This window comes from Ptychodera flava, chromosome 8 (assembly GCF_041260155.1).
Source record: "Ptychodera flava strain L36383 chromosome 8, AS_Pfla_20210202, whole genome shotgun sequence".
NCBI classification, from domain to species: domain Eukaryota; kingdom Metazoa; phylum Hemichordata; class Enteropneusta; family Ptychoderidae; genus Ptychodera; species Ptychodera flava.
The window spans coordinates 42,196,722-42,210,971 of NC_091935.1; the positions used below are offsets into that span (position 1 = coordinate 42,196,722).

Consider the following 14,250-nt stretch of genomic DNA (forward strand, 5'->3'; position numbering starts at 1 on the left):
ACAGGTACCATATGCTAATTGCAAGAACTGATTAGATTTTGGTTAGTGTGGTGCATATAAATGAAGTTATGACATCTCGGTTTCCTAAGTAATGACAGTGTTGACATATATCAAGAAATAGTCTGCACAAAATTTGATGAAGCTTTTCACAGATGACTATCTCAGAACATTATGATGGTACTGTAAGTGTCATGTCAATTATCTGCTCATTTGCATATTTTATGAACTTTTGTAATTAGTGACATAACTCTGAAATTTCTGCACCAAATTTGATGATACATGCAACAAATATTGATCTGATATACTGGTATATCTAATTGTACTCAGAAATATTGGGCAGTGTCAAGTTATTAAGTAGCTCATTTGCATATTTTATGAGTTTATTACTCATATTACTCATATAACTCTGAAATAAATCTGCCAAATTTGATGAAATTTGCTGCAGATACTGATCCAACAGATATATGACTGTGTTGTAAAGCATTTAGTAGTGGAAACTTAATTAAGAGTTCATTTACATATTAGTGAACTTTGTAATTAGGTATATAACTCTGAAATTACGGCACCAAGTTTGGTGAAACCTGCTACAGATATTGATCTTATGAATATCTAATCGTGCTATGAAACATTGAGCAGTGTCAAATTAATTAAGGGTTCATTTGCATATTTAATGGACTTTGTAATTAGTGATATTACTCCGAAATTACAGAATTAAATTTGATGAAATGTGCTATAGATGTTGATCAGATAGATATCTAATTTTCCTATGAAGCATTGAGCAGTGTCAAGTTAATAAACAGCTCATTTGCATATTAAATAAAGTTTTGTAATTAGTGATTTAACTCTGAGAGTACTGTGCGAAAGTTGATGAAACCTGCTTCATATAATAATATAACAGATATCTGATTGTTCTGTGAAGTGTACTACTATTAATGAACCTGTTGTAAAACACGTGAGCACATTCAGTTCACATCTGGTTCTATCAAATATATTCATCTTGAAGCAAAGTATTTAATTTTTTATTTTGTCAAATATATTTATCATTTTCTATATTATTATGAATTGTAATGCCATCTTACATTGTTAAAAATTCCAGGAACCAATGAATAATTTCTCAGCATTTGTTTTTTAGCAATCTCTAAAATCATGAAAGAACTTTAGCTTTGTGCAGATTTGTTATTAGTCCCTGCGGAAGAAGTCTAGGGGAACAATGATGTTTGTCATGTCCAATAATATGTGAAAATCTTTGATCAAACTTTTTTGCAAAAATGTCAGGTTTTAAAGGATGAATTTTAGCAACATTTTAAGAAATGTGCCCATGACTTATTAGGTAGGTGCATATCTAATTCTTGTTTTGCTCTAATGCTGTGACATGTGTCGAAACCCTGGTCATCGCTGCTTGCAGCTATATTTAGGGTTTCGACACTACGGGTGCGAAACCCTCTAATTGTAATCGTTGTTTTTTATTAGGGTTTCGCCATCATAGGTGTGAAACCCTCTTGTAATCGTTCTATTATTATTATTATTACTGTTGCATTAGATAGTTATAGTTATTTTCGATCTGATAGAAGTTTACAACATAAACATAGTAAACGCGCTGCTGGGGGATCTGTTGTTGTATTTAAGTCGTGCCTTAAGACAGGTATTCATAAGATAAAATCAAAAATTTCTGACTTGCTCTGGGTAAAACTTGATAAGGATTTTTTCTCATTCAGTAGTGATGTTTTTATGTGTTGTGTATATTTACCTCCACAAGGGTCTGTAATGCATGTAAAGAATGATTATTTTGAAACTCTTCATTCTAATATTCTTGAATTTTCTAGTTTGGGAGACATAATTTTAGTAGGAGACTTTAATGCTAGGACAGGTAATTTGCTAGATTATATTCAACATGATGACATAAGTCACTGTCCTACACCTAATGATTATATTCCTGACTCTGAACACAATAGAATTTCAATGGATAATGGTAGTTTTAGTATCAATTCCTTTGGGAGACAACTTATTGATCTTTGCATTCAAAACGGCTTACAGATTTTAAATGGTAGAACTGCAGGGGATCTTTATGGAAAACCAACTTGTTACAAGGGAAATGGATTTAGTACAGTAGATTATGGTATTGTTACAAAGAATTTGGCGAAACGTATAGATTATTTCAAAGTACATGCTTTTACACATTTCTCTGATCATTGTCCAATAGGTTTTTCTATGAATATAAATAATATCGTGAAGCAGTCAGTTGATGTAGAGTGTAAACCATGTTCAAGTAAATATTTGTGGAATGATAATGCTAAACAAGATTTCTTAAATACTCTGCAAAGTTCATCTATTCAAGAAGACTTTAGAAATTTTAATATTGACTGTCATAGTTCCCATTCTTGTGGTAATATCGTAAAAGTATTTGAAGGTATTATTCACAAAGTTTCAGATCGCTGTTTACGTAAGGTTACGCCGAAATTGAAAAAGAAGAAATCAAAACGTGTTTTTCAGCCTTGGTTTGATAAGTCTTGTTTTTCACTTCGTAAAGATCTTAAAGATTGCTGTAAATTGTTGAATCGCTACCCAAATGATCCACATATTAGAGGGAGATGTTTCACTTTAAAAAGAGAATACAAAAAATTGTTAAAATATAAACGGTCAACTTTCAGAGAGAGTAAATTAAGGAAATTAGAAAGGGTTTATTCCGAAGACCGTAATGATTACTGGAAATTGTGGAAGGATATTTCAGGGAGTCATGTCTGTAAGAAAATTGGCTCATCTATCTCTCCTGCTGAATGGTTTTATCACTTTAAGCAGTTAGGTGATTTTTCTTGTTAGCTCCCATAGCCATATGTATATATGGCAATGGAAGCTATTCTTATAGGCTAGGGAAATGTCTGTATGTATGTATGTCTGTATGTCTGTATGTCTGTATGTCTGTCCGTCAACATCAAAAACTCCAAAACCGCTGCACATTTCATCTTGATATTTGGTGTGTACATGGATGATGGGCTGTAGATGAGATTTTGTTCAAATGAAGTTGTCATTGCCAGAAATATGCAAATTAAGTGAAAAAATGTAAAAACAGTCAAAATTGAAAATCTCAATAACCACTGAGCAGATTACATTAAAAATTAGCATGTAAGTACTTTGGGCTGACCTGAAATAATTGTGCTTTTTTTGATTTTTTGATATTGTTGAAAATATACAAATTAGTGCCAAAAAAGGCGTTTTTGGTAAAAAATCTTCTTCTTCATGAACCGCTGGTCAGACAGCTTTGATATTTGGTATACAGGTCCCTAGGGATAACCCAAATTGGATTTGTTCAAATTGTGATGAAATATGCAAATCTGTATTTTTAAGGAATTTTTTTGTCATTTTTGGTCAAAAATTTATTTCATCAAAACCGCTCGTCTGACAGCTTTGATATTTGGTATACAGGTCCCTAGGGATAACCCAATTTGGATTTGTTCAAATTGTGATGAAATATGCAAATCTGTATTTTTAAGGAATTTTTTTGTCATTTTTGGTCAAAAATTTATTTCATCAAAACCGCTCGTCTTACAGTTTTGATATTTGGTATACAGGTTCCTACAGATAAACTAAATATGATATATAGAATATATGATGAAATCTGCAATTTTGTATTTTTGGTGCAATTTTTGACATTTTTGGTCAAAAAATGTGTTTCTCAAAAACTACTTGTCTGATGCCTTTGATATTTGGTATACAGGTTCCTGGGGGTTCTCCTAGTGTGATATAGTGAAATTTGATGAAATCTTCAATTTTTGTATTTTTGGGTCAATTTTTGCCATTTTTGGTCAAAATATTTGTTTCTCAAAAGTTACTCATGTGATAGCTTTGATATTTTGTATACATTTTTATACATAATTATGATGAAATCATCAATTTGTATATTTGCAGCTAATGTTGCCATTTTAGGTCAGGCCATCCTGAAATGAGCTATCAAAGATCTCAACCATCTTCATCAATACATATGTCACAAAAAGTTGCTCTCTACATAACACAGCAGAGCTCTGTCGACTATTGGGTCGCTTGTTTTTTTCAAAACCACTGGTCAGACAGCTTTAATATTTGGTTAACAGGTCCCTAGGATGACCTTAGTGAGATGATTTCATACAGTCAGGAAATACTTAATTTTGTATCCATGTCTATAGTAGCTTCAGGGACATTGGCCCTATGTTTAAGATAATGTTGTGATTCAGTAAGCATTTGAAATGGTAAACTGTATTTGGTGTTGAAATGCGGTAAAAAATAATGAGAAAACATAGCTGAGGTGATTTTAGCAGGTTTGGTTTCCAACAAATATATTCAAAGTTTTTTTTCAATGTTAAAGAGTGATGGAGGGGGGGGGGGGGGGTCCTGGCAGATTTTGAAAAAAATCCAAACAAATGTCAATAAAAAAATCAGCCACAGAAGGTTTGTCAAAAAGAAAAGGTGGATAGTGGGAAAAAAAGAATGTACAGTGTATCGGATAAAAAAGATGTTCCTCATCAATCTTCCAGACAACCCCCTTTATCAAATGGTACACCCTGATGTATTTTTGTGTGCCATTAAACATGCAGTGTATTTTAGTTTAAGATGTCAATCAAGTTAGGTAAGGATTTGAAAGGAATAGTCAAGTTCACCACAGTTTAACTTTATCTCTTGTGTCATCATCCTTGTGTAATTGGTTAAGTTTGTAAGTTGCTCCAGATGTGGATATACCAGCTGTCCTGGAAGAAAACAATGTTTACTTTTCCCTATAGGGTTTCTGAGTTAATGATTGCATGTTGAAATCTCTCCATGTATCTGGTGCATGGGCAAAATGTAAATATTTGTTGCATGTTATGTATTTCAGTCTATGTCAAATATTGTAAATGAAAAATCAAGAACAGTTTGCTGTGTGCTTGTAAAAGATAACATGTATGTCAATTAAATTATATAAAATAATAATTAAATATTAAAATTAAATTATGTCAATTAAATATTAAAACTGCCTTGCAGTTTGATTGTCTTAAAATTATCACAGAAGTAGAAAATGAAAGAAACTAATCAAATTGCTGTAACATATTCACCCTCAGTGTCTGTAGGCCTATACTTAACTATTTTATCATTACATTCAGCTTTTTGTTATATCTTTATCACTCTCCATGGGCCAAGGCACACTTGGGGTCAATGTCATCACTCTGTGCCAGTCTGTGAATATCAGTCTGTCTGTATTTAGGCCCATGTTTCATACAATTGGTGGTTTGTTTTGATAACTATATTTGGTATGTAGGGATAACCTAGCAATACAATTTTTTTGACAAAATGTGACATGACTTCGGTGACCTTTGACCTCAAATATACATATTTGTCCATAACTCAGTAACCACAAGTGCTACACCCTTCATGTATAGTATGATGGGACACCTTATGATGCCACATATTGTACCTCATTAATTATGTGCATATCTAATTTTGAGCAAGCCAATAGAGCCAGAGGTCTGATTTTTGATATATAGGGATAACTATAGGAGAGAATTTTTTTTGACAAATGTAATGTGACCTCGGTGACCTTTGACCTCAAATATACATATTTGTCCATAACTCAGTAACCACAAGTGCTACACCCTTCATATCTGGTATGATTGGACAGCTTATGATGCCACATATTGTAGCTCATTAATTATGCACATATCTCATTCTGAGCAAGCCAATAGTGCTGGATGTCTGATTTTTGGTATATAGGGATAACTATAGAAGAGAAATTTTTTGACCAAATGTCATGTGACCTTGATGACCTTTTACCTAAAATATATGTTTATGTCAATAAATAAGTAACTACAAGTGCTATGTCCTTTGTATTTAGTAGGATGGGAGACCTTATGACAACACATGCTTTACCTCATTAATTTTGCACACATCTAATTCTGGGCAAGTGAATAGAGCTAGAGGTCTGATTTTTTGGCATATAGGGATTAATTAGCAATATAATTTTTTTTTCAAAATGTCATGTAACCTCAATGACCTTTGACCTTGATTATACATATATATGCATATCTCAGTAACCACAAGTTCTATACCCTCCAATTTTGATAGGATATTAGACCTTAAGATGTCACATCTTGTACCTCATTTATTATGCGCATATGTATTTCTTGGCTGGCCAATACTGCTAGGGTCTGATCTTTTTTCCCGATTTAGAACCATAACTTAGACATGCCTCATGCGTTCAAATTGGGAACAACGACATAGACCTATGTGCCCATAGATCTCAACATATACACTCCAGTGATACTTCTTAATGACCACATTTCCCTGCCCCATCAAGACTAATACTCCTATTACAAGTGGGGACTGTCATTGTCAATGACTTGTTTAGTTAATGGTTGTATCACAGTATACGATATTTCTAATTCTGTATTTTTTCCATTTTATATTCTGAATAAATACATTAAACATATTTCACTGTCTCCAGTACATTACATTTAAGTATTTTCACTTCATGCACTTTATCCCTTTCACACATGTTCAAATATCTGACCAGAGAACAAACACTAAATAGTCCAGGATGGGAGCTACAGTGTCATTGACGCTATTGTTAAGAAACTGATAATGTTTCTAAACGTATCATATCTGAATTAACAAGAATGGAAGCTGCCAATGAATATGATGTGAACGTTATTCTTAATTCCACATTTAGAGAATTAGAAATATTTAAGGCTTTGCGTAAATTAAAATCAGGGAATTCCCCAGGTGTCGATGGTATTTTGAATGAAATGCTAAAATATGGTGGTTCTTCCATACTTACTCCATTGTGTTCATTATTCAATGTCATCCTCAGATCAGGAACATTTCCAAATGCTTGGAAAAAAGCATATTTGGTCCCGTGTTCAAATCAGGTGATACATGTGATCCGTCAAATTACAGAGGGATTTCTATAAATAGTTGCCTTGCAAAACTGTTTACCTGTCTATGCAAAATTTTCTCAGTCAAGCTGTAGTCCCAGTCATAGGTACCTTTATTGTTGTTTTGTAGATTTTCAGAAAGCATTTGACAGGGTTTGGCGTACAGGTTTACTTTGGAAATACAGAAATATGGCATTAATGGTAATTTTTATAGCTTAATTAAGGTGGTTGGAAAGGCTATTTTTGCACCAATTCTTTTCTCAGAGTTAATGTCAAGTTTCAAGTGTTAGAATCAAGATATTTAGTTCAAATTTTCAGGATAACTCCCTTAGTTAATATTTTCTCCAAAGAATATAAAAATTGTATATTTGCTGCCATGATTTTGAAATATGACACCAGTAAATATAAAAATTTAATTTTTCATATTTTTTTTACATATTTGAATTTCATAATAATTGGATAGTATTAATATTACCAAATTAGTTATAAATATGTTGACACTATTTATTGTAAGATTTTTACGGCAGGATTTTTAAATAAAATTTGTTTTCATGATTTTACATGGGTTTATATATCAAAAAATTATTAAAAATTCTTTCAAATTTCAAAATATAATTTTCAAAAAGTACTTCAAATACAAGAAAATTGTGCCGTACAAACCTTATCTGTAACCTTGTTAATAGGCTGTAAAAATTCCATGTCCATATCTCATTTCAAAGTTGGATTAAATTGGTATACAATTATGTAGGAAAACTGTTATTCTGTCAAAAGTGTTGAAAACAAGCCATATTTGCACTCCTCTTTTGAAGTCATAGAACAGTTTTTTTTGGTTAATCTCACTTTTGACACCTCTTTGACACTCAAAGAATCTAAAAATGCATTTACAATAGCAGTCACTCTCTCTGAATGCCAGCACCACCTTGTCAAACTTTCCTGAAAAACAGCAAATAATGACTTTCCCTTTTCAAACATTTTATTCAAAGCTAGGGGACCTCTACCATAGTTAATACACTAAGGACTCCCCAACTTCTTCTTATTTGGTCAGTTTTTCAGAAGTTTTAACAGGCTATAACTCTGCAATGCCTTTGTGCTCAAATGTCTATTTTTTTTTATTCCACAGAGAATGTTGACTACTTTTATATTTTAATAGTTTTGTTGAAATTTATAACTGACGCTCTAGCCTTTCCAACCACCTTAAGTCCATGTACGACAACATTAAGTATTGTGTGAAAAGTAACAACTGCTTTACTGAAGAATTTGACTCCAATTTAGGAGTTAAGCAAGGGTGTAACTTAAGTCCAACTTTGTTAGCTCCGCTGTCAGCGACGCAGAGCTTATCAAATAGGTTGATTTTCCGTCGTCGTCGTCGTCCGTCGTCGTTCTTCAACAATTGCCTTCTCCTCTGAAACTGCTAGTGCAATTGCTTTGAAATTTTATATGCACTTCACTTGGGGTGACCTGACTTCAGTTTGTTCAAATCGTGGTGAAATTTGCATATTTGTATTTTTGGGCATTTTTTGGTGTTTTTGGTAAAAAAATCTTTTTCTCTGAAACTGCTTGTCCGATTGCTTTGAAATTTGATATGCAGTTTACTTAGGGTGACTTCAGTCAGATTTGTTCAAATCGTGGTGAAATTTGCATATTTGTATTTTTAAGGCAATTTTTGTCATTTGTGGTAAAAAAATCTTTAAAAATCTTCTTCTTCAAAACTACCAGTCAGATAGCTTTGATATTTGTTTGGTACATATGTCCCTGGGGATGATCTATTTCAGATTTGTTCAAATTGTGCAAAAATATGCAAATTTGCATTTTTAAGGCAATTTTTGCCATTTTTGGTCAAAAAATGTATTTTCAAAAAGAAAAGGTCTGATAGTTTTGAAATTCGGTATACAGGTTTCTATAGATGAACTAAGTAATATATATTTAATTTCTGATGAAATCTGTAATTTTGTATTTTTGGGGCAATTTTTGCCATTTTTGGTCAAAACATGTGTATTTCCAAAACTACTCATCTGATAGCTTTGCAATTTTGTGAACACGTTCCTACAGATCACCTTAATGATATTTATTGAAATTATGAAGAAATCTGCAATTTTGTAATTTTGGGCAATTTTTGCCATTTTTGGTCAAAAAATGTATTTCTCAAAAGGTACTGGTCTGATTGTTTTGAAATTCGGTATACAGGTTTCTATAGATAAACTAAGTAATATATATTTAATTTCTGATGAAATCTGTAATTTTGTATTTTTGGGGCAATTTTAGCCATTTTTGGTCAAAAAATGTGTATTTTCAAAACTTCCCATCTGATAGCTTTGCAATTTTGTGAACATGTTCCTACAGATCACCTTAATGATATTTATTGAAATTATGATGAAATCTGCAATTTTGTAATTTTGGGCAATTTTTGCCATTTTTGGTCAAAAAATGTGTTTCTCAAAAAGTAGTGGTCTGAAAGCTTTGAAATTTGGTATACAGGTTTCTACAGATGAGCTAGGTAATATATATTGAATTTCTGATGAAATCTGTTATTTTGTATTTTTTGGGCAATTTTAGCCATTTTTGGTCAAAAAATGTGTTTCTCAAAAAGTAGTGGTCTGAAAGCTTTGAAATTTGGTATACAGGTTCCTACTGATGAACTAAATTATATTTATTGAAATTATGATGAAGTCTGCAATGTTGAATTTTTTGGGCAATTTTAGCCATTTTTGGTCAAAACATATGTTTCTCAAAAAGTACTGGTCTAACAGCTTTGAAATTTGGTATACAGGTTTCTATAGATGAACTAAATTTGATCTTTTGAAATTATGATGAAATCTGCAATTTTTTTTTTTGGGGGGGGGGCAATTGTTGCCATTTTTGGTCAGAAAAATTTATTCTCAAAAAACTACTCATCAGATAGCTTTGGTTGACATGTTCTTAGGGATGATCTGATGTGATATATTCAAAGTATGATGAAATCTTCAATTGTGTATTTTTGCAGCTATTTTAGCCACTTTTTTCTGGCCACTGCATTGAGTTATCAAAGATTTCCACCTTCTTCACCAACATGTGTCAAAAATAGTTATTCTCTACATAAACACAGCGGAGCTATATCGGCCGCTAGGTCGCTTGTTTAATATTTTTATAAATGATCTTCCCAGTACATTTGGTTCCAGTCAGGACTGTCCTATCAAACTTGGTAAACTCCTTATCAATTGTCTAATGTATGCTGATGATCTTTTATTGATTTCAGAATCTGAAACAGGCTTACAAAGCTGCTTAGATAAAGTTCATAGTTTTTGTCGTGAATGGAAATTATCTATTAACATAAAGAAAACGAAAGTTTGTGTTTAACAAAAGTAATCATCTTGTAAAAGGAGTTACACTCACTTACAATGGAGTGACTCTTGACTTAGTGAAAGAGTACTGTTACCTTGGTTTTGTCATTACCCCAAATGGTAGATTCAAAGGTAATTTTCATAATCTTAAATTGAAGGCAATGAAAGCTCTTTTCAGCCTTCGTAAGGGCCTTCAGAATGGGTCACTTTCTGTAAAAGTTGCATTATCACTCTTTGATAGTTTAATTGTTCCTATTATGACATATGGCTGTGAAATATGGGGACATGAAATTAATGACAAATGTAACTTTCTCAATGATGGATATCTTATTATAGATTTATCCTAGGAGTCTCTAAACATGCACCGTCTGATGGTGTTGTTGGAGAGCTGAGTAGATATCCAATTCACTTTATGGTGATAAACCACATGCTAAAATACTGGCATAGATTAGTTTTATCAGATGACATCTTACTGAGATCTGCTTATACATCCAGGTTGAATTCAGATTGGTCTAATTATATACATAGCATTTTGAACTCTTACAGTGGGAGTGATATATGGTCTTGTGTTTGCAATATCAATTCCACAGTTAATTAATAATGTATATGATAGTTTATGTTAAATGTATGAACAAACATGGCTGAGAAACATTCATAATGATACAAGGAAGTGTGGAATGCAGAGGAATAAGCTCCGAACGTACAGACTATTTAAGACAAAATTTGAATTTGAAAGTTACTTGCTAGATATAAGATCTTTTACCTATAGGAGGTGGCTGACAAAACTAAGAATTTCGGATCACAACCTACAAATAGAACTGGGTAGAAGGTCAATTCCAAAAGTTCCTGCAAATGAAAGATTCTGCAAGCATTGTAAGTCTTTAGTTGAGGATGAATTTCACTTTGTAATAGAATGTCCAAAATACAGAGCTTATCGAAATAGTCTATTTTCATCCACTAGTTTGTATAATCCTGGCTTTCTTGTTTTGAATGATAGAAAAAAGTTCATGTATATCTTTACTCACGAAAACAAACTACCTCTTGCCAAATTTATTTCTTGTACGTTAGTTCCTCCCCCAGCAGCAGCTTCATCCAGTGTTTGCTGAGTTTTGTAATTTTTGCCTTACCACACTCCTTGAGTGTGTTGTTGAGCAATAAAGTAAAGTAAAGTATAAAGTATTATTATTCCAATTCCACCTCCTAAATGCGCATGCCATGAAAACACCCTTGCACCTAGAGACTTCAAATTTGGCATATAGGTAAAAATCCGTGCAAGTAACTTTTTGCTCACATGACCATAACCAGGGGTCATGTGACCCTTCGGCCATTGTGAAAATAAACTTTCAAATTGACTTCATTTGCATAAAAAGTGATAAATCAAGATTCCGCTCAAGTCACTTTTTAGATAATATAGCCATGCTCCTTCATGCCAAATTTCAAGCTCACAGGCCTTGCCAATTTTGAGAAGATTTTTAAAGCATTATTTTTCATATTTTCCAGTGACCTTAGACCTGCCCTATACCTATGCAGCTCTGCTATTGCAAAGGCTATTTCAGGCCTTGTTAAGAGACCAAAGGGCCAAAGGGGCTAGTGTCGTTGAACATTCACCAGCAGGGGACCAAAGTGAACCCCAAAATTTTTGGAATTCCTCTGACCTTTGACCTTAGCATCATCCCCTACCCAATTAAATATGCATATATGTAATTCTGGAGTACGGAATAGAGCTAGATGTCTGATTTTTGGTATATTTTGGTATATGGATAAGTGAGCAAACAGAGTTTTTTTGACATAATGTCACATGACTGACCATTTCCTTACCTCATTAATTATGCACATATCTAATTCAGGGCAAGCCAAAAGAGCTAGAGGTCTGATTTTTGGTATATAGGGATAACTATAGAATTTGTTTGGCAAAATGTCAAGTGACCTCAATGACCTTTGACTTCAAATATACATATTTGTCCATAACTCAGTAACCACAAATACTACTGGCTTCATATTTGGTATGATGGGAGACCTCATGACGACACATCCTCTACCTCATTAATTATGCACATATTTAATTCTTAGACTGCCAATACAGCTAGAGGTCTGATTTTTGGTATGTAGGGATAACTTAGCAATACAATTTTTTGGACAAAATGTCATGTGACTTTGATTACCTTTGACCTCAAATATACACTATATGTCCATAACTCATTAACCACACCCTTCATATTTGGCATGATGGGAGACCTTATGACGCTACATTCTGAACCTTATTAATTATGTGCATATCTAATTATATGCAAACCAATAGAGGTAGAGGTCTGATTTTTTGCTCATGTGTTCACACACGTGAGCATATGTCGCAGCGATGTCTGTCTGTCTGTCTGTCTGTGTGTCCGTGTGTGTGTCTGTCTGTCTGTCTGTCTGTCTGTTGGTCCGATATCTCAAAAACGGCTGATCAGATCAGAATCAAATCTGGTAAATAGATTTAGTTAGCAGATGGGAAGAACTGATTAGTTTTTGGTTGGTGTTGCTTGCATACTTTTTGCTCATTTGCATAATTACTGATTTTAGATAAAACTGATATACATTAAAAACGACTGCACACAATTTGACGAGATTTGCTACAAATGTTGATTACACTAAAATGTATTAGTAGTGGGAACCAGTAAGGGGTGATATGAAAGATAGTTGCTCGTTTGCATACTTAATGAACTTTCCTAATTAGGGATATATATCTGATTTGACTTGATCAAAATTGACCAAACGTAGTATGTATATTTAAGATACTATAATTTAACATTCTTGAAAGTCATCAAGCATTTTAACTTCACCCAATTCCTAATTTGCATATTTAATGAACTTTGCTAATAAGGGATATATATTTGAATTGACTGGACTAAAGTTGATGAAACTTGCAACATGTATTGAAGCTACTCTGATACAACATTATTGAAAGTCATTAAGCATTTTTACAGCAGCCAATTCTGAATTTGCATATTTAATAAACTTTCTTAATTAGGAATATATATCTGAATTAACTTGATTGTAGTTGTTGAAACTTGCTATATACATCAAAGATACTTTCATATAACATTATTGAAAGTCAAAAGACATTTTTACTTCAGCCAATTCCTAATTTGCATATTAAATGAATTTTCATAATTAGGGATATATATCTGAACTGACTTGATCAAAATTGATGAAACTTGCTATGTACATTAATGACACTATAATACAATATCATTGAAAGTCATTAAGCATTTTCTCTTCAGCCAATTTGTAATTTGCATATTTAATGAACTTTCCTAATTAGGGATATATATCTGAATTGACTTGACCAAAGTTGACAAAACTTGCTACATATATTGAAAATACTATGATACAACATTATTGAAAGTCATTAAGCATTTTTACTTCAGCCAATTCCTAATTTACATATTTAATGAACTTTGCTAATTAGGGATGTACATCTGAATTGACCGGACCAAAGTTGATGAACTTTGCGATATACATTCAAGATACTATGATACAATACTATTGAAAGTCATTAAGCATTTTTTCTTCAGCCAATTCCTAATTTGCATATTCAATGATCTTTTCGAATTACAGATATATACTGGGATTCACTTGATCAAAGTTTGCAAAATATACTATGTACATTGATGATTATACCAGGTTAAAACAATATAAAAAGTCATTTTACATTTTCATGTCAGCTATAAATTAAATTTATAATTTGCATATCTAATGAGCTAATGAGCTTTCAAAGTTCGTCATATATGGCTTGAAAGCTTGGCCAAAGGTAATTACACTTGCTATATAAAGTGGTGATACAATGACAGAAGTTAAAGAACTTTAATATTTATATTTCAGCTAATTACATATTCATGAACTTTTAGAATTAATCGGCAGTGAATATTGTTCATTATACTGATCATATTACTTTCAGTAAAGTTGCAAACATGTGGAAAAGATGCAAACTTACATAAAATCAATATATAAGGCAAAAAAAAAAGAAATGTTTCTGGTCAGCGCGCGCGTCACTTGAACAACAGCGCGTCACCCTTTTT

The 14,250-nt window shown here is 32.6% G+C and overlaps 1 protein-coding gene across 3 annotated transcripts in view; it reads left to right on the forward strand.

The window, feature by feature from the left end:
* Positions 1–14,250, forward strand: part of LOC139139382 (ankyrin repeat domain-containing protein 13C-like) — a 314,195-nt gene that overhangs the window by 185,769 nt on the left and 114,176 nt on the right. The gene's annotated exons all lie outside the window — the stretch shown is intronic.